This window comes from Schistocerca piceifrons, chromosome X, assembly GCF_021461385.2.
Source record: "Schistocerca piceifrons isolate TAMUIC-IGC-003096 chromosome X, iqSchPice1.1, whole genome shotgun sequence".
In the NCBI taxonomy this organism is placed as follows: Eukaryota; Metazoa; Arthropoda; class Insecta; order Orthoptera; family Acrididae; genus Schistocerca; species Schistocerca piceifrons.
The window spans coordinates 337,970,767-337,989,411 of record NC_060149.1 but is presented as its reverse complement, the minus strand read 5'-3'; the positions used below and the strand labels follow the sequence as shown (position 1 = coordinate 337,989,411).

General features: G+C 40.0%; 1 protein-coding gene across 1 annotated transcript in view; it reads left to right on the top strand.

Annotated features, from left to right (window-relative positions):
- LOC124722849 overlaps window positions 1-15,121 on the top strand; it is a 120,769-nt gene extending 105,648 nt beyond the window's left edge. Inside the window, exon 11 of the mRNA XM_047247975.1 lies at window positions 10,848-15,121. The gene's annotated coding sequence lies outside the window, so the exon portion shown is untranslated. The remainder of the gene's footprint in view (window positions 1-10,847) is intronic.
- Window positions 15,122-18,645: the final 3,524 nt, after the last annotated feature.

Here is an 18,645-nt window from a genome sequence, read left to right as displayed (position 1 = left end):
CAACGAACCATCATAGATATTGGCTTTTGGAGCTGAAGGCCCACTCGTGTACCCTTGATGGCTTCACAACGCAAAGCTGTACGCATTGCCTGGGCCCACAAACACCGACAGTGGACTGTTGATGACTGGAAACATGTTGCCCAGTCGGACAAGTCTCATTTCAGATTTTATCAAGCGGATGGACGTGTACAGGTATGGAGACAACCTCATGAATCCATGGACTCTGCATGTTAGCAGGGGACTATTCAAGCTGGTGGAGGCTCTGTAAAGGTGTGGGGCATGTGCAGTTGGAATGATACAGGACCCCTAATATGTTTGTTTATTTATTGTTCTGTGGGACCAAATTAAGGAGAAGTCTCCATGGTCATGGAGCGAGTCAATACATGAAATTATAACACAATATTAGAAACAGATAAAATGAAATATAAAAATGCATATTCATGTGACAAGTCGTAAGTTTAAATAAAGAAAATCAACAATGTATCACTGGAATTTGCTTATTTTTTAGCTCTTCCAGGAGATCCTCGACAGAATAGAAGGAGTGAGCCATGAGGAAACTCTTCAGTTTAGACTTAAAAGCGTTTGGGCTACTGCTAAGATTTTTGAGTTCTTGTGGTGGCTTATTGAAAATGGATGCAGCAGAATACTGCACTCCTTTCTGCACAAGAGTCAAGGAAGTGCATTCCACATGCAGATTGGATTTCTGCCTAGTATTAACTGAGTGAATGCTGCTAACTCTTGGGAATAGGCTAATATTGCTAACAACAAACGACATTAAAGAAAACCTATACTGTGAGGGCAATGTCAGAATTCCCAGACTATTGAATAGGGGTCGACAAGAGGTTCTCGAACTTACACCACACATAGCTCGAACAGCCCGTTTTTGAGCCAAAAATACCCTTTTTGAATCAGAAGAATTACCGCAAAAAATAATACCATATGACATAAGCGTATGAAAATATGCGAAGTAGACTACTTTTCATGTTGAAGTGTCACTTATTTCAGATACTGTTCTAATGGTAAATAAAGCAGCATTTAGTTTCTGAACAAGATGCTGGACATGGGCTTTCCACAACAGTTTACTATCTATCCGAACGCCTAGGAACTTGAATTGTTCCATCTCGCTTATAATATGCCCATTCTGTCTGATCAAAATATCAGTTCTTGTTGAATTGTGAGTTAGAAACTGTAAAAACTGAGTCTTACTGTGATTTAGCATCAAATTATTTTCTACAAGCCACGAACTTATTTCATGAACTACATTATTCAATACTGTTTCAATATTACACAAAAGATCCTTCACTATCAAGCTAGTGTCATCAGCAAACAGAAATATTTTTGAATCACCTGTAATACTAGAAGGCATATCATTTATATAAATAACAAACAGCAGTGGCCCCAGCACTGACCCTTGGGGAATGCCCCACTTAACAGTGCCCTATTGGGACTGAACATCACTACCACTCTCAATATTGCGGAGAATTACCTTCTGCTTTCCGTTCTTAAAGTAAGAGGCGAACCAATTGTAAGCTACTCCCCTTACTCCATAATGGTCCAACTTCTGCAGTAATATTTTGTGGTCAACACAGTCAAAAGCCTTCGTTAAATCAAAGAAAACACCTAGTGTTCGCAACCATTTATTTAATCCGTCCAAAACTTCACAGAGAAAAGAGAATATAGCATTTTCAGTTGTTAAACCATTTCTAAAACCAAATTGAACATTTGACAGCAAATTATGTGAATTTAAATGCTCCAGTAACCTTGTATATACAACGTTCTTGATAACTTTAGCAAACAGCGATGGCATAGAAATAGTTCTAAAATTGTCAACATTATCCCTGTCTCCCTTTTTATGAAGTGGCTTCACTACCGAGTACTTTAATCGGTCAGGAAACCGACCACTCCTAAAGGAAAAGTTACAGATATGGCTAAGTACTGGGCTAACATACATAGAACAATACTTCAGTATTCTGCTAGATACCCCGTCATACCCCGTCTTGGCCTTTAGTGATTCATTAACTCAATCTCCCTCTTGTCAGTATCATGGAGTAGCATTTGGGGTAACAGTCTCGGAACACTTTTTTCTAAGAGCGCTATATGATTCCCTGTTGGGACTAGGTTTCTATTTAGTTCACCTGCCATATTCAAAAAGTGATTATTAAATACTGTACATGTATGTGACTTATCAGTAACACGGACATTCCCACTACGCACTGATTCTATATCCTCGACCTGTCTCTGCAGACCAGCCACTTCCTTTACGACTGACCATATGGTTTTAATTTTATCCTGAGACTTAGCTATTCTGTATGCATACCACATACTTTTTGCCTTCCTAATAACATTTTTAAGCACCTTGCAATACTGTTTGTAATGGGTTGCTGCATTTAGATTTTGACTGTTCCTAACGTTTTGATATAATTGCCACTTTGTTCTACAAGATATTCTTATTCCTCTAGTCAGTCACCCAGGATGCCTGTTTGTGCTAGTACCCTGTTTTGAACGTTCTAACCGAAAGCAACTTTCAAAGAGCATGAGAAAAGTCTTGAGAAACGCATTATATTTATCGTCTACTGTATCAGCGATATAAACATCTTGCCACTCTTGTTCCTTGATAAGGTTTACAAAGGTCTCTACAGCAACTGGATCAGCTTTCCTAAACAGCTGATGACTATATTTAACATGTGTTGTAGCACAAAAATCTTTTTAGAGTTAAAATTTGTGCATCCTGATCTGAAAGGCCATTCACCTTTTTGCTAACAGAATGCCCTTCTAGTAATGAGGAATGAACAAAAATGTTGTCAATGGTTGTTCTACTGTTCCCTTGCACTCTCGGTGGAAAGAATACGGTTTGCATAAGATTATATGAATTAAGGTGGTCTACCAGCATCCTCTTCCTTGCACAATCACTTATACAAATAATATTGAAGTCACCACATATAACTAACTTTTTGTACTTCCTATGAAGTGAACCTAGAACCTCCTCTAGCTTTAGCAAAAATGTTGTGAAATCGGAGTCTGGGGATCTATAAATAACAACAGTTAGAAGTTTAGCTCCATTAAATTTAGCCACACCTGCACAACATTAAAACGCCTTTTCAGTGCAGTACTTTGAAACGTCAATTGACTCAAATGGGATGCCGTTTTTCACATACATGGCTACTCCCCCACACCGCAGAGAGCTCCTCGAAAAGCTGCCAGCCAACCTGTATCCTGGTAAAGGAAGCCTCTGAATTATCTCCTTATTTAAGAAGTGTTCAGATATACCAATAATTTCAGAGTCAACATCTATAAGCAGTTCACTAACTTTATTTCTAATACCTTGTATATTTTGATGAAATATACTAATTCCCTCATTACTCGGATACCTAAGCTTTGTCAAAAGTGGTTCCTTTGTTAGAGAGACTTCCCTTAAGCAGGAATACCTATCAGCTGACTTCAATCTAAAAAAGGTGCAGCTCTAACACCCACTACTGCAGGAATTTTCCCATGAGTGATCCCACCAACCCCACCTATGCTGTCACCTATAAGCTTTGCCAACCTCCCCTTCCATACCTAATGAGGTGCAGGCCATGTCTAGTGAAATCTGTCGTGCTGATAGACTCCAGCAACACCACTGAAATGTGACGCATGCTTTCTGTCATCAGCGCACCCCCAAGTCTCATGTTATTACGCCTGACGGCTTTATTAAGATGAGGCCAATCATGACGCTGAAACAGTTCCATGAAATGCACATTCGTGTTGCCAGTCTGAGTGGCTATCTTTTCCAGGTCACCATCTATGCCATACTCCCCATCCCTATCAATACTATTACCAGCCCCACCCACAATCATTACCTGATCCTCTTTAGTAAAATCCCTACATAACCCCCCTATGTTAAGTCACCTGAGCCAATCCTGCACTAGGCTACACAATGCTGGTGATCTGGTACTCACTCCCCAGCACTTCCTGCAACTGCTGGCCTACACCTCTGCCATTAGAACTACCTAACAGCAGAACCTTCTTCTTCCTCTTCGACTTTGCAACTGTTCTAGTCACCGTAACTACTGAGGTCTGCTGCATACTTCCTACATCTACAGCTACTAGAGATTTCTCTCCACTAGACTCTGACAGTTGGTCATATCTATTGTAAACACCAATAGTAAAACTATCTGAAAATCTTCTCCTAGCAGATCTCTTGCCAACAGCCAGCTCCAATACCCCAACCCCCTTCTCCCTCCTCATCCTATCTAGCTCCTCCTGTGCAGTTTTTCAACTGCACCTGAAGGGCACAGATCTTACACTCCTGCTCCTCTATCAACTTACTCTTGCTACATAACCTGCAGTTCCAGGAGAGGATCTCACCAGAATGCCCACTGGCTTCCCCACTGCATTCCCCCCAGTGAAAATACTTTGAACAAGTCTCTCACTGCAATCCACTACTCACGAACCTACGGCAAAGCCCACACTTCTCACTCATGGTAAAATTTTACTTTTCCTAAGTTGCGCTAATACAATAAGATGATGTTAAAAACCTGACTACAATAATCACAAACTTACTCTACAAGGGAAGTAACTACTATTATTAACAGTATTAATAAACAACAAATGTGAATATAACAAAAGACTAATACAGAAAGAGAATCAAATGTCTAATGACACAGTAACGAAGCTGAAAACAGTCCCCAAAACGTTCTTCTGAAATTATTTCACCAGAAAACACAAAAAACTCCGATTGTAGACTACTAAAGTTCCTAAATAAACCACTATACACAAGCAATTAATTAGTACTTAGCTTTTGATGCGCCGCTACAGCTGCAACTGGTCAGTGCGGACTGTAAATACAGGTAAGAGGTTACGTTGCTCGATACGAAACACTCACAAATATCAGGTCACAACACAAGAAAGGCAGAGGTGAATGAAGAAACCACTAATGAGTCACTTATATAGTAAATATTATCACAAAAACCGTTAAAATATGATCTGAAAACTAAAAATATATAAAAACTTGGAGAGCGATCTTACACGCAGTCATTTGCTTATGACGTCACACCAAAGAACTAAATATGACTGACAGGTGACATGTAAGTAAGCATCCTGTATGGTCACCTGCATCCATTCATGTCCATTGTGCAATCCGACAGACTTGGGCAGTTCCAGCAGGACAGCGCAACGTCCCACATGTTCAGAATTGCTGCAGAGTGGCTCCAGAAACACTCTTCTGAGTTTAAACACTTCTGCTCGCCACTAAACTCCCCAGACATGAACATTGTTGAGCATATCTGGGATGCTTTGCAACGTGCTGTTCAGAAGAGATATCCGCCCCCTCATACTCTCATGGATTTATGGACAGCCCTGCAAGATTCGTGGTGTCAGTTCCCTCCAGCACTACTTCAGACATTAGTTGAGTCCAAGCCGTGTTGAGTTGTGGCACTTCTACGTGCTCATGGGGACCCTACATGGTGTGTGGCAGGTGTACCAGTTTCTTTGGCGCTTAAGTGTACAATTCAGAAAAAATATCGTGTGGAATGGGGGATTTCTGAATAGCAAAAGCTGCGAAGTAATACATACTGTGTTCAGGAGCATTCTCGATAATTAGGTTGTCAAAAAGATCCTTGTGCATACCATATTTACTCGATCTAAGCCGCACTTTTTTTCTGGTTTTTGTAATCCAAAAACCGCTTGCGGCTTAGAATCGAGTGCAGAGTAAATGGAAGATCTGAAAAATGTTGATAGGTGCCGCCACAACGAACTTCTGCCGTCAAATATATGTAGCGCTACACAGGCATGCTTTGCAGGCACAAAGATAAATACTGGCGCCAAAACCTCTGAGTCAGTAAATAAATTAAAAGAAAAGGTAGAAGAATGTAAACATTATGCCATGTATTCTTTCGTGTTTGCTGCTATCTCATTTAAATCCTGTCTGCCGAATAAACTACGAAACTAGAGTGATACAACAGCAAACGCGTCAGAATATACGTATCATGTCGTGTTTATATTATTATTATTATTATTATTATGCTGTATAGTGATACAGTCAGAAATGAAGCATGGCAACTGACTAGATTTTTAAATCTAAGATGACTCTAATATCTGTGCAGAATGTAATGTACTAAAGAGGCGTCTGCAAAGATTTTCAAATGGGGAAAAATTTTCACTAAACTCTCGTTCAGAGCATCTTCTATCGTATGCAGTCTATTATTTGGTTCTTGTTGATCATTATCAAAGAAAGCAGCAGTGTAAGTAACAACAAATGGCAGTCTCTTGCCATTGTTTCGCTTATGAGACAATTCCTATCTTTTTATTTTTTATTTATTTTTTATTTATTTATTTATTTTTTTTAAGTGGTGATAGCGCACACAAAAGCAAGCCATGCCGCGAGCGGCAACAGGTCGTTAACACTCATTTCATTATCAGAATGCGACAAACAATGCATGACACAGTACAATAATGCATTTTCAGCTTAGAGTGACGTAAACACCTATAACAAAGAGAACAGCACTTATCAGATCAAAGCAAAATAAGCAATTGATTCAAACCAAATGAAGCACATGAAAAAGGAGAGTACCCGTATAAATACGGACAGAGCACCTGACACACAGCAATGGCTACTTGGTAAAGCTTAAATGTTAAGTTTACGACTCAACCAAACTACTGTAGCTTTATCTTCATCCATTCAACCTAAATTGTGTCTCATGTTACAATGGACCAACTTTGTTTCGATTTGGAGGTGTGGTCTAAAACTTTTCTCTTCCCTTGAATTTCGAGTCTCAAACTTCAGGTGCAGCTTAGATTCGGGAAAACTTTTTTCCTTGCTTTAGAGACTCATTTTTCAGGTTCGGCTTAGATTCGAGTAAATACGGTACTTTCATGGTGGCTGTTTATCCAGATGGATAACTTGCGCTTGGTCATAGCCATGTCGAATGCTGTCTGTGGTTGCAGCAAAGTTGGCGGACATTGTGGCTGCAGTCACTAGTGTCCCTGCCTGTAATGGGGTAGGAAATTCCAATGACAGATAGGGTAGGCAGATATTAGAACTCGTCTTTTACCTGGATCCACCACAAGATATGGAGCAGGGGTTTAAGACCAATATAGTGATATAATATGAACATGGATATTTTGTATGTTTTGTGGATGTCAAGGATAGTGAGGAAGCTCCTCATGATAGTGTCTATCAATAGGTAGTGAAAGCCTTAGCCAAGAATGTTTTTCAGTTGTTTCACTCTTGCTTTGTATTGGTTGATGAAGAGGGCTCTGTCTAGAGAGATGACACACAGCCCATTATCATCCTATATAAAATGGGATAAATGCTTGTTGTTACTGAGGATATAGCAAACAGATGCTCAGGCTCAATGGGGTGAATTTTTTGATGTGGAATGAGTGGCACGCCGTTGAAGTGGAGATATTATTAGTGCTTGGTAGATATTATATGAATAATAGTACATCCATAAAGACATGGAGGTTGACACCCAGTAAGTATACAGCTGTACCAAGTGTGCCAGGTTTTTTTAAAAAAAAAAAAGATTGAGCATCTTGAGGAATAAGGATGTCCATCTAACCCTGGGCCACAATCATAAACATGGTGTCTTTGAATGTAGTCCAGGTCAGGTATTTAGAATTGCAGGTGGCCCTAATGAGATCCTCTACATATACTGTAAACAGATTGGCGTAGGACGGTGTTACTGGAGTGACCTTGAGTGCGGCGTCACTATTTTTGTTTTATTTAGTTTTTATCCCTATTTTATTTACTTGATTGACCTGTTAAAGCATTATGTATCCATGCAGTTTCCCTTTGCACCAATACAAGAAAGTTTCCTTTTCCCTACACAAAATGTAGTGTGCATGTGCTGTTTCCAAATTGCTGCCTAGCCATAGCATCTACCCATCCACCAGCGGCATAGTTGTCAAAATTTCCATTTCCAGCTACAACCTTTACTTTAGAAATATGTCCATCTACTCAGATTTTGTCAGTCAATAATTCAAAAAAACCTCATCCCAAAAAACATGTTGCACAGGTGCAGCATCCGTGAATCATGTATGCTCTCTCAATAAAATGCTCTAGCTCTGCAGTTCCAAATTTGTACTTTGAATCTGTCAAATTAGGAAACTTGCTTCCAGCTACTAATCTAGTATATACATCACCTTCAGTAACTCTGTAAACTAAGAGTATTGACTCCATCTTGGAATACCACTGACCACTATGAGTACAACAACCGCCATCAAACGTTTTCATTAACATCTCAGAGCCCTCAAATATTCCTGACTGTTTTGCTACACATGCCACACCTGCAGATAATTCCCCCCCCCCCCCCCCCCCCCCAACTAAACAATGCCGAGAACCCAAGTCAAACTGTCTTCAGAAAATCTTTTTGACAGAAGTTTTACTCCTTGCCAAAGGCACTGCCTTTAGTTCCACAAACAGTCATTAATGCTGACATACGTACTTGCCTTCTCCAGCTCCTGGCAATCATAGGGGATTTTCTCGCAGTAAGTGAATCATCTTCACAATCAACATCTATGAAACGTAATGTGGCTAATGATTCAGAGACCTTTCCCGCCGCACCATGGTTCCTCATGGCCTGACGAACTGAAGGCGGTCAGTCCTTCGCCATGGTAAATCTGTTTATTATTCAGAAAGGTGTTGATGCAATTGCCGGCCCTATGAAATTCTACTCTTGTTTATGTAATGGCACTTTGCATTTGAAGACTACATCTGATTCTCGAGCACAACTGCTTGTGGCCTCATTTCTCCATGTACACCCTGTTTGTGTCGAGGCCGATAGACCTTTGAATTCTTCCCGAGCAGCCCACGGACCTGTCTCATTGAGTGGCGTCCTCAGCAATGTCTTGATCGTCTTTACTACTGGAGCATCAACAATGGCTTTCGGTTTATCACTGACAAAAGTGTCTGTATGAACTTCTGGCGACACAATTGGTGTCTCCCATCATCTTTACATATTGGACCTGTTGCCCTTCCATTCATTGAAACCACGAAATTCCGGAGGCTCATGCTCAATAGGAAACTCTCTTGGTCTTCCCATGTGTCTTGGCTGGTAGCCCATTGTAAGCAGTTCCTATGTGTCCTCAATGGTACTTCCTGGGGTGCCGATTGAACCACCCTCCCCAGTTTGTACCAGTCCCTTGTCAGTTTGAAACTCAACTATGGGTGTTTTGTTTATACGTTTGCATGTCCATCCCTCTTACGCCATCTCAGCACTATCCACTATTGTGGCATCCATTTGGCCACTGGTGCCTTTTACACTAACCCAGTTGAGAGTCTATGCTGAAGCTGCTGAACTACCACTGTCCTACCACCGGGTCTTTCTCCTCAACAGGTATGCATGCCGTTTATCTGCCATGTGTGGCCACTCATCCTATCCCTCCTTCGATGATTCCTTTGATGACCAGTATGGGCCATGTCCGTCTTCTCTGTTACCTTCTGGAGTACACTTTTGCACTTGCTACTGCGGCTTAACTTCACACTACCTGCAACGTTCCAAGTGGGTGTGAACCCTTCACCACCTTGGCTTTGTGAAGTGACCTTCACTTCCTGAGGACATTACTCCAGCCTCGGTCTATCACCTTCAGTTTCATCACCTTTGCCTGGAACTTCACGATAGTACCTTTGTATACACTAATGGCTCTTGGACTGACCATGGGGTCGGGTGTGCCTTCATGATAGGCACCCGTGTCTTTCGATATAGGCTTCCGGCACACTGCTCAGAATTTACAGCCGAGCTCTTTGCTCTGTATCAGGCCATGGAGTACATCCAGCGACGCAGCCTTTTCAATTGTGTCCTCTGTTCAGACTCACTCAGCACCCTTCAAAGTCTATGTGCACTGTACACCGCCCACCCCATAGTGCAGCAGGTCAAGGAAAACTGTCACTTGCTTACTCTTGGTGGAGCCAGTATGATGTTTGTGTGGGGTCCCTTGTTATGTCGGTCTGCCAGGAAACGAGGCTGCGGACGCTTCTGCCATGGCTGCAGTCCTTGTACCTCAGCCCGCTAGTTCCTATATTCCCTCCGATGGTCTCTTTGTTGCCGTCTGTAAGCTCCAGCCTATTGAACGTCTCTCAGTGGCTTGGATGATGACCTCTCGGCACTCCCGCCAGGAGGTGGTCATTTCAACAAGGCTATGTATTGGGCACTGCCTTTTTAGCCATCATCATTTGATAAGTGGCACTCTATCCCACCATATTGTACACATTGCGCCGAAGGTTTAACTGGAAGCCACTTCCTTACGGCATACACATTTTTTAACCGTTCCTGTATTTAACTGTTCCCGCTTGGGTTTGCCGTCTGAGTTATCGGCCATTTTAGGAAATGACATGCTAGCTGTTGACCGCTTTTTACTTTTTATCCACAAAAAAATATGGCAAAGGCTCCGCAGCTGCTCATGCTAACCATGTGACCACGGCACTCCTGAGCTCACACCATCATTGATGTTGCCTATCTTGCACATGGACTACTCAGTTTGTATATTTTGCTTATTTTTATCATAGTTCCACACAACTTCTTCCTGTTTTCTCAATTGATCTGTGTTCAGTTTTTCAAGGCCTATCCACTGTGCCAACTTATAACTAAATCTGAGGGGGGTGCGATGGGGAGGTTCCCTTGTTAGTACCACTACTGGCTATAGGTATAGTATGACAATGTAAAAAATGAATTCACAGGTGAACCTTTGGTCCCAAAAGCTAATGTCATGTTAAGTTTTTATTCAATATGATATACAGCTTTACTTTAGTGAAAGTGGAAATACTCCCTCGCCACCTCCAATAAAAAAATCTAATAATTTGTAAAATAATTTTTTTGAATTTAGTCTGTAAGTAGAGTGTTTCATTTAATCTATTTTGCTTAATTTTTCAGGTCTCAACTTGTTAATGTTGTGGTGACCAGTTGCGGCTTTTTTGTAAAAGGATTTAAATAAAGGAGAGATGGACTTAAAATCATATTTTTTATAAATTTTTCTGACTAACTGCTACAAATCTTTATTTTCTCATGCAGTGTCTTTGTGATCGAAACATTTCATGTAACTTCATCCTCTAGTGTGAGACTAAATTTCATTTGTGCCAGTGGTTTGAAACTGAGTCAGAACTTTCAGATATTTCTTGTTTCATTAGGTGTTATCTGCCTTTTATTGGCAAATGTAATAAGATAAATTATTGTAAAATTATGTTTCTTCCTTAAATTGATATGTGTTGAGAAGAATCTGTATCACTTGCTAAGAAGTAGGTGTGATGGTTTAAGATTTTCTTTGAGCTTTACACTGTTTTGTATCTAAGTCACTTTTATCTTTGTGACTTGAAAGAGCTTTAACAAATGACACAATGTAGTTACAAAAAAGTTTACTAGTAGTGGTAATAGTTTTATATTTTCAATAGATATTGATGATGTAATAATAATGTGCTGCCCAGTCACATGAATTTACTTCAGTTAAATTGCTTGCTTGCTTACTTGCTTTGCTTTTGTTGGAGGGCATTGCATTACATAATTCCAACTTTGGCAGAAAAAATAATGTATGAGCAATATGTAAGAAATACTATGATTTGATGTGAGAAATACTATGATTTATTAGTATCCATATATGAATGCTATCTAGGATTGGAAATTAAATTAAAATTACTTTCTGAAAAGTAGTCACAATTACAATATGTTTAAATCATAAATTAATTTATCCATGAGAATGTTGGTTTAGCTCCATGGCTGTAGATTAAACTACTAGAAGAGATACAGCAACCAGATGTTTACACATAACTTTATTTATGCAAAGGTGCATCTGAGGTTTTAAGTTATCTGTAATTGTTACCACAAGTACAGTTGGGAGTGAACATTTGGCTTGTGTCTTGGCAGAATTAATGCTGTACAAAAGGTGGCTGGTTGGTGTGTTTCTTTCACATAATTTTAAAATATCTTTCGCTTGTTTATGTATTTTCTTCCATTGTAGTTATGGTATCTTTCAGTTCTTTAAAACATGTCAAAGATCTATTGATTTTTCAGAAGCAGGCAGAGACAGTTCATAAAAATGTGTCAACATTCAAAAGGGTTTCAGATTCTTGCACAACACAGCTTGCATTTCCTTGCATGATACCACAATTTTGGAAACCTCATCAAAGGAGCAGCCTCTCCATCCTGTATACCATTGTAAATTTTGATAAAGTAAATTGCCTTTGAAAATAAGTTAATAGGCCTAATGCAAAGAGTATATGAGAACTAGAATGTTTTTTGAAGGAATTTGGAATTGTCGTAGTAGGATACCAGACTTCAGATGATTGGATAGTGGGTTTATTCTTTTGTGGACAGAGATTACTCTGAACAAATAGAAAGTGAAATAAATCCTATACTAAGTTAAACCGAGCGAAGTGACTGTGTTCAGACAGTGGGCCCTTATTAACGAGGACTGTAGTTCAAATCCCCAAACTGGTCATCCAGATTTAGGTTTCAGTTTTTCTCAATCATTTAAGGCAAATGCAATGATGGTTCCGTCAAAAAGGCATGACCAATTTTCTTTCCCAGTCTGATCTTGGCCTCCATCTCTAATGGCCTTTTCATGAACAGGACATTAAAAGACACTAACTTTCCTTACTTTTTAATAAATAAGTTAATAGCAATCCTTATTCCCCTGATGGCATGTATGGCGTGTAACCAGTCATTGCAAAACAATGAACAGCTGAGAATATTGTTGAAAAAGCAAGCAGTGAACTAGCAGAATAAATCAATTTAAATTTCTTAAGTGTTATTCTTTTTGTTTTGTTAATATATGGATAATATTACAATCACGGAACTTGATTAGAAATGAGTTTCCTTGATTTTTGAGGTATCACTGCATAATTTATTTAGTATCTTTTAAGGATGTAATAAAACCACGCAAAGAAGATCATTGGGCGATTATTTCAGTTATGTCTCTATAAATTTTACCCCACTCTTCAACATGTCACTCTGCAAACTGTAATCTGTTTGTCATTGCTGGGTGCAGGAATTACCTGAACATTAACACCATTAGGCAGCTTAGTTTATAACATTTTGGCATGTATTCACATAAGTTTGGTAGTAAACAAGAGAAAGCAAAAAACTGATTTGGCCATGTGAATAACATGTGATGAAAAGTTGTCACAGCTGTTACTTCTGTTGTTTTAAACAAGATGCTTCTGTTAGGAAAGTGTCATTCTTGACTATATTCCAAATCACCTTAAGATGTCACGTCTTCAATCAAGCATTTGTCATAATACAAAAATAAACCCAAAAATCTTTCTTCTGTCTGTTTCTCCATTGTATGAGAGCAGTTATAGATTAGGTTATCAGAGCTGGTGGTGGTGGTGGTGGTGGTGGTGGTGGTGGTGGTGGTGCTGGTGCTGCTGCTGCTGCTGCTGCTGCTGCTGCTGCTGCTGCTGCTCCTGACATGAATCAAATAATTTTATAAAGTATTTAACTATAATTGTGTGGAAATACCTGTGATTGCTATATTTTCTAAAAAAAATTTAGTTCCTGATTGTCATATTTATATTCTTACTTAATTAGATTCAAATGAAACAGTCATGAATGAATGTAAATGTGATTTTGCCAGGAAAATATAAAAACAATATTAAGCAAATAATTGAGAGTTTTTTCAATTCTTAAGATGCTCAAGGGAAACAATATGGATAATCAGATTTCATACTCAGTGACAAATGGAATAGTAATATGTTATGACATGATTAATTATATTATGGATTGAATGCATTGTAATAGATTTAAAGTCTAGTAAGCTACTACTATATTAATGAAAGGTGACTGTTTCTTATGTTCTTCACAGATGATAATGTAACAAAACTGAAAACACAGCATATTATACATGCAGCTATAAACAGATTTTTTATAGGTAAAGCAACAAGCTGTGAGTGGAACACATTAGGCATAACAGCTACTTGTTCTCAAAGAAAATGTCTGAAGTCATTCATACATACATACATACATACATACATAAAAAGCAAAGCACTGAATGTAATGTAATCAATGTGTAACTCGGCTATTTGTAAAAGTGGTGTTATTAGTAGAGTGATATGTTTCCAGTAGAAATTAGGGAAATCTGCTGTGTTATCTAAAAGTTGTTGTTTGCTCATGTCTGCTTCCTCCAGATGAATGGTGATGCATATTACAAATTGAATGTTTAAGCCTTCCCTCAGAAAAATTATTTTTCTGGATAGCCCTTTGCAGTCTTATAGCACTCCCAGTATCATTAATATTGTTTTCAGTGTTAGAAACATTGTTTATTACATAAGTAATAGGAAAGTAGTTTCCTTACCAGCATTTATTTGAACCTGACTTTTCAGGAATCCAATTGTAAAGTAAGACTGAAATTAAATGGGTTTGTTTTGAAGGAAAACTGTCTTGATTGTGAAAATTATTATAAAATTTTCGCTACCAAGACTTTTACTTCAAAATAATCTTTATGTGGTTGCTGTTCCAGCCAGCCTGATGGAATGGGAAAAGTTTTATACTAAATAATGTTATTAAAATAACTGAAAAAAGTGGTTAAAGCTATGGTGTGGTCGATTTGTACACTGGAACTATTAAATGTGCTATTTGATTATGAGCATTTTATATCTTCCTCATAAAATGAACATATTTGTTGTTTCAGTATTTCGATGCTCCATAAATTGCTCTGTGTTTTAGGAAATGTTCTTTAAGAAAGGTGTATCAGTAAATGTCCGGTTATGTCTTTTTTGATCTCACATGAGACCATGAAGTAAAACGTTGCTAAGGACATCTATTTTCTCGTTTTGATTGTACCTGAAACAACTATGTATTGTAATGCCCTCATGTATTGAAATGTATTGATGGGAAATTCATAGAACATATTCATGCTAATGAAACAGCGTCAGTAAATATGAGATTATAATTTTTGTACTTACGTATAAGAGTATGCATATTTACTTAATTTCCAGTTCTGTATCTTTAGTTATAAGAGATTTACCATGTCTTTATCATCTGATAACTCAGAAAATTTTTTATTGTTGCCAACATTATGAATCTAAAAACCGTAAATAATGTGGATAAGTATAATTTCTCTGGGTCTCCTGATTGTCCGTGTGTTTAGTTCCTGAATGCAGGTGATATTTGTATAAATCTACATCTGTACTTTGTAAACAATTCTCTAGTGTACACAATCCATTTTGTATTTGTTTTTGAATTAATACATTTTTAGTAAAAAAAACAGACTTAGTTGTGTTATTGGTTCAAACATTTAATGCTCTCCCTCTACCTCTCACGTTCTCATTATACATACTTAAATTACACAAAGCAAAATGTGATAGTTAAGGCAAGGGATCTGCATTTGGTTGTAGCGTGGTTCAGATCCCCTTGTTACTTTCTCGATTTGAGTTCTCCATGGTTGTTGTACATTGATGGAGATATGTTTGTAAAGAACATGGTCGATATCCTTCCCTACCCTTATCTTATATGAACTTGTGATCCATCTCTGATGGCCACATCATTGATATACTAAACTGTAATTGTCCCACCATTTATATCATCAAGTACAGTGTGCTGACTCTATATAATTGCTTATTACTTTATAAATAGATAGAGATTCAAAATATTTTTCACAATCCAGACCATAAACTGTAAGTGATGGTAGGGTTGAATATCAAAATTTAGACTGTGTTTATAGTCAGCAATTAAACTGTTCCTTGGAAATGTAAATATGTCGAATAGCTTAACCAACTGATCAGAATATTTCTGGAAGAGACTTCCCCCTCATTTATGTCAATTAAATAAAAACCTGTTTTGTTCTCAGTGTGTGGTCTGACTGCTGACTGTATATAACAGTCCAAAGGAAAATTGTAAAGTAACAAAATGTGCAATGTGTGTCCCTTACCTTTCATAAGACATAATTCAAAAATATGTTCCATTTAAGATGCAGTTATTCCGTACTTTCCAGAAGTTGAGCGAAACGACTACAGCATAACCAAATTATATGTTGAGTGTGTGCTGTTTGCAGCTGACTAACCCTTTCGAAAATGGACATTTGTAAGGGAATATGGGAATATGAAAGTTGGAGGGTATTCTTTAAATGCTGATAACCTCATCATTGAGTGCCCTAACCCCCACAGGCATTCTTCACAGCCAGTATGTCACAAACTGGCCCATGAGCATGAACTGCACTGGCCAAGTATACTGTGTAAACTTAAATGATACATGATATTTCTCTCTTAGCCATAGCTTGGGATTATTTACATTAATTATCCTGCTAATTAAATCACACAAAAAGAATGGTGTCATACAGAGATGCCTCCTCAATTTTTGGCTGCTGTGTTAAGACAGCTGACTTAGCTATTTGGTTGATGGATATTACAGGACTGGATTTTAGTACAAAGTTATTTCAAATAAGTACATTTATAATTTAGAGAGAGAGGAGAGAGAGAGAGAGAGAGAGAGAGAGAGAGAGAGAGAGAGAGAGAGAGAGAGAGAGAACACTTGTCATAATGACTAATTCAATATTCTGACATGTCAGTAGGACAGACGTAGTGGTCATCAGCATGGCAATAAAGTGCAGTAAGGCTAAGGCATGGGGTGCAATTCAAAAGTTTCAAGACTTAACTCAGAACTAGAAATTTATTGGAGCCAAGTCGGGGCTGCAAGGTGGCTGCGGCAGTGTCATCACACTGAACTTGACCACAACTTCGGCGGTGGTACACAACGTGAGCGGACCCCTAGGGGGTCCACAACTCTTTTGTAGATACGTGCGTAGCGAGCACGGGACCCCTAGCTAATGTGGCCCTCCCTTTCCGGACTGCATACCTTCCTTTTCCTCATCCTTCCCTATCCCCTGTCTTCGCCCCCCTCCCCTCACCTCTGGCTCTTTCCTTCCCTTTCTCCCCCTCTGGGAGTATGGTTTGTGCCTACGTCTGGAGATGGACGCTTGTAGATGTAACGCATTCTTCGCCTTCTCTGCTTGTATGTCTTCATCTTTCCTTTGTCCTTCTCTTTTCCTTACCTCTTCTCTCTACCCTTTTCTCCGCTGCGGCGTTTGAGACCTCTCTTCTTTCCTTTCCCTTTCTTTGTTTTTCCTTTCTCTTTCTTCCTCCCTGTGCGTGTCTGAAGGCCAACCCACGCATTTTTGTGCGTAGCCGGTGACAGGGTAACGCGTAATTCCCCACCCCGGGTAGACAGGTAGGACACGTACGTACCCCCTGGTAACGGCCAGGCCCAGGGAGGGGTGATTACCCGAGCTGATACCTTCCGAAAGTGCCAATTCGTCCCTCCGTCCGTTTGTCGGGAGGTGTGACCTGAGGTGTGAACAATCACCTAAGGCGGGAGTGCCCTCAGAGATGGCCCCCACAAGGGAGGAGCGCGCCATCGGAGACGCCGGTAATCATGGGGGATTCTTCCGCAATGGTTTCCTCACCTTCCACTATGTCTGCCCACAAGCGTAAGTTCACTGAGTCTCAGCCACAGACAGTTCTTCCATCGTTGCCGCAGTTCCTTGTTGTTTCTCGGTCTGATGAAGGTCATGACTTCTCCACGGTCAACCCTTTCATTATTCAGAAAAGTGTCAACACAATTGCAGGTCCTGTAAAATCTTGTTCCAGATTACGGAATGGCACCTTGTTGTTAGAAACAGTCAGTGCCCTCCAGGCACAAAATTTGCTACGTACTTCACTTCTCCACACCTTCCCTGTCCGGGTAGAACCGCACCATACTTTAAATTCCTCGTGTGGAGTCGTTTATACACGCTCCCTCGATGGATTGTCTGACGAAGAAATTCAGCACTACCAGTCTGACCAGGGCGTAATGGCTGTTCATAGAGTTATGAAAAGGGTTGACATGAACATCATTCCAACCCACACTGTCTTCTTGACATTTGACAAAGTTCAACTCCCATCCAAAATCAAAGCAGGCTATGAGATAATTTCCGTTCGCCCTTACATCCCAAGCCCTACGTGTTGCTATCGGTGTCAGCGGTTCAATCACACCAGCCAGTCCTGTTCCAATCTGGCCAAATGTGTTACGTGTGGTAAGGATGCCCATGAGGGTGCTTGTCCACCTCCATCCCCTCGCTGCATCAACTGTATGGGTGACCACGCTGCTTCCTCTCGAGATTGCCCCATTTTTAAAGACGAAAAGCTCATCCAGGAAATCAGAGTGAAGGAAACGGTGTCGACCTTTGCTGCTCGAAAATTATTCGCCAGTCGACAGCCCACCATGCCTCAGACAGGAAAATACAGCACTGTCCTTGCTTCTCCTCGGCCAACAAAGGAGGCCGCCACGCAGACTTGCGACCTCACCTTTAGTGCCATGGTCGTCAGATCGGCCAGCGCAAAGATCGCCCGTTCAGCCTCACCACTTTCGCCTGCCCACTCTATGGCTCACCCTTCATCGGGTTCTGCGAAATCTCGAGCCCAAAAGTCAGACACCAAGACTTCGAAAAAAGAGCATACTCGTGAAGATTTTTACGTACCCCAACTTCACAACCATCGGTTCCTCCTTCATCTAAACATCATATTTCCAAGAAGACTAATAAGAAACCCAGTTCATCTCCTTCTCCGCCAAGGCGTGTCTCATCTACAGCACCACCTGGCAGTAATCGCCCACGGCCATCTTCTGTGTCGCCGAGGCACACTGCTGGCGGCCGATCAACTGGCTGATCGCTGGTGGCAGGAGCTGCTCCTGAACAACCTATGGATCA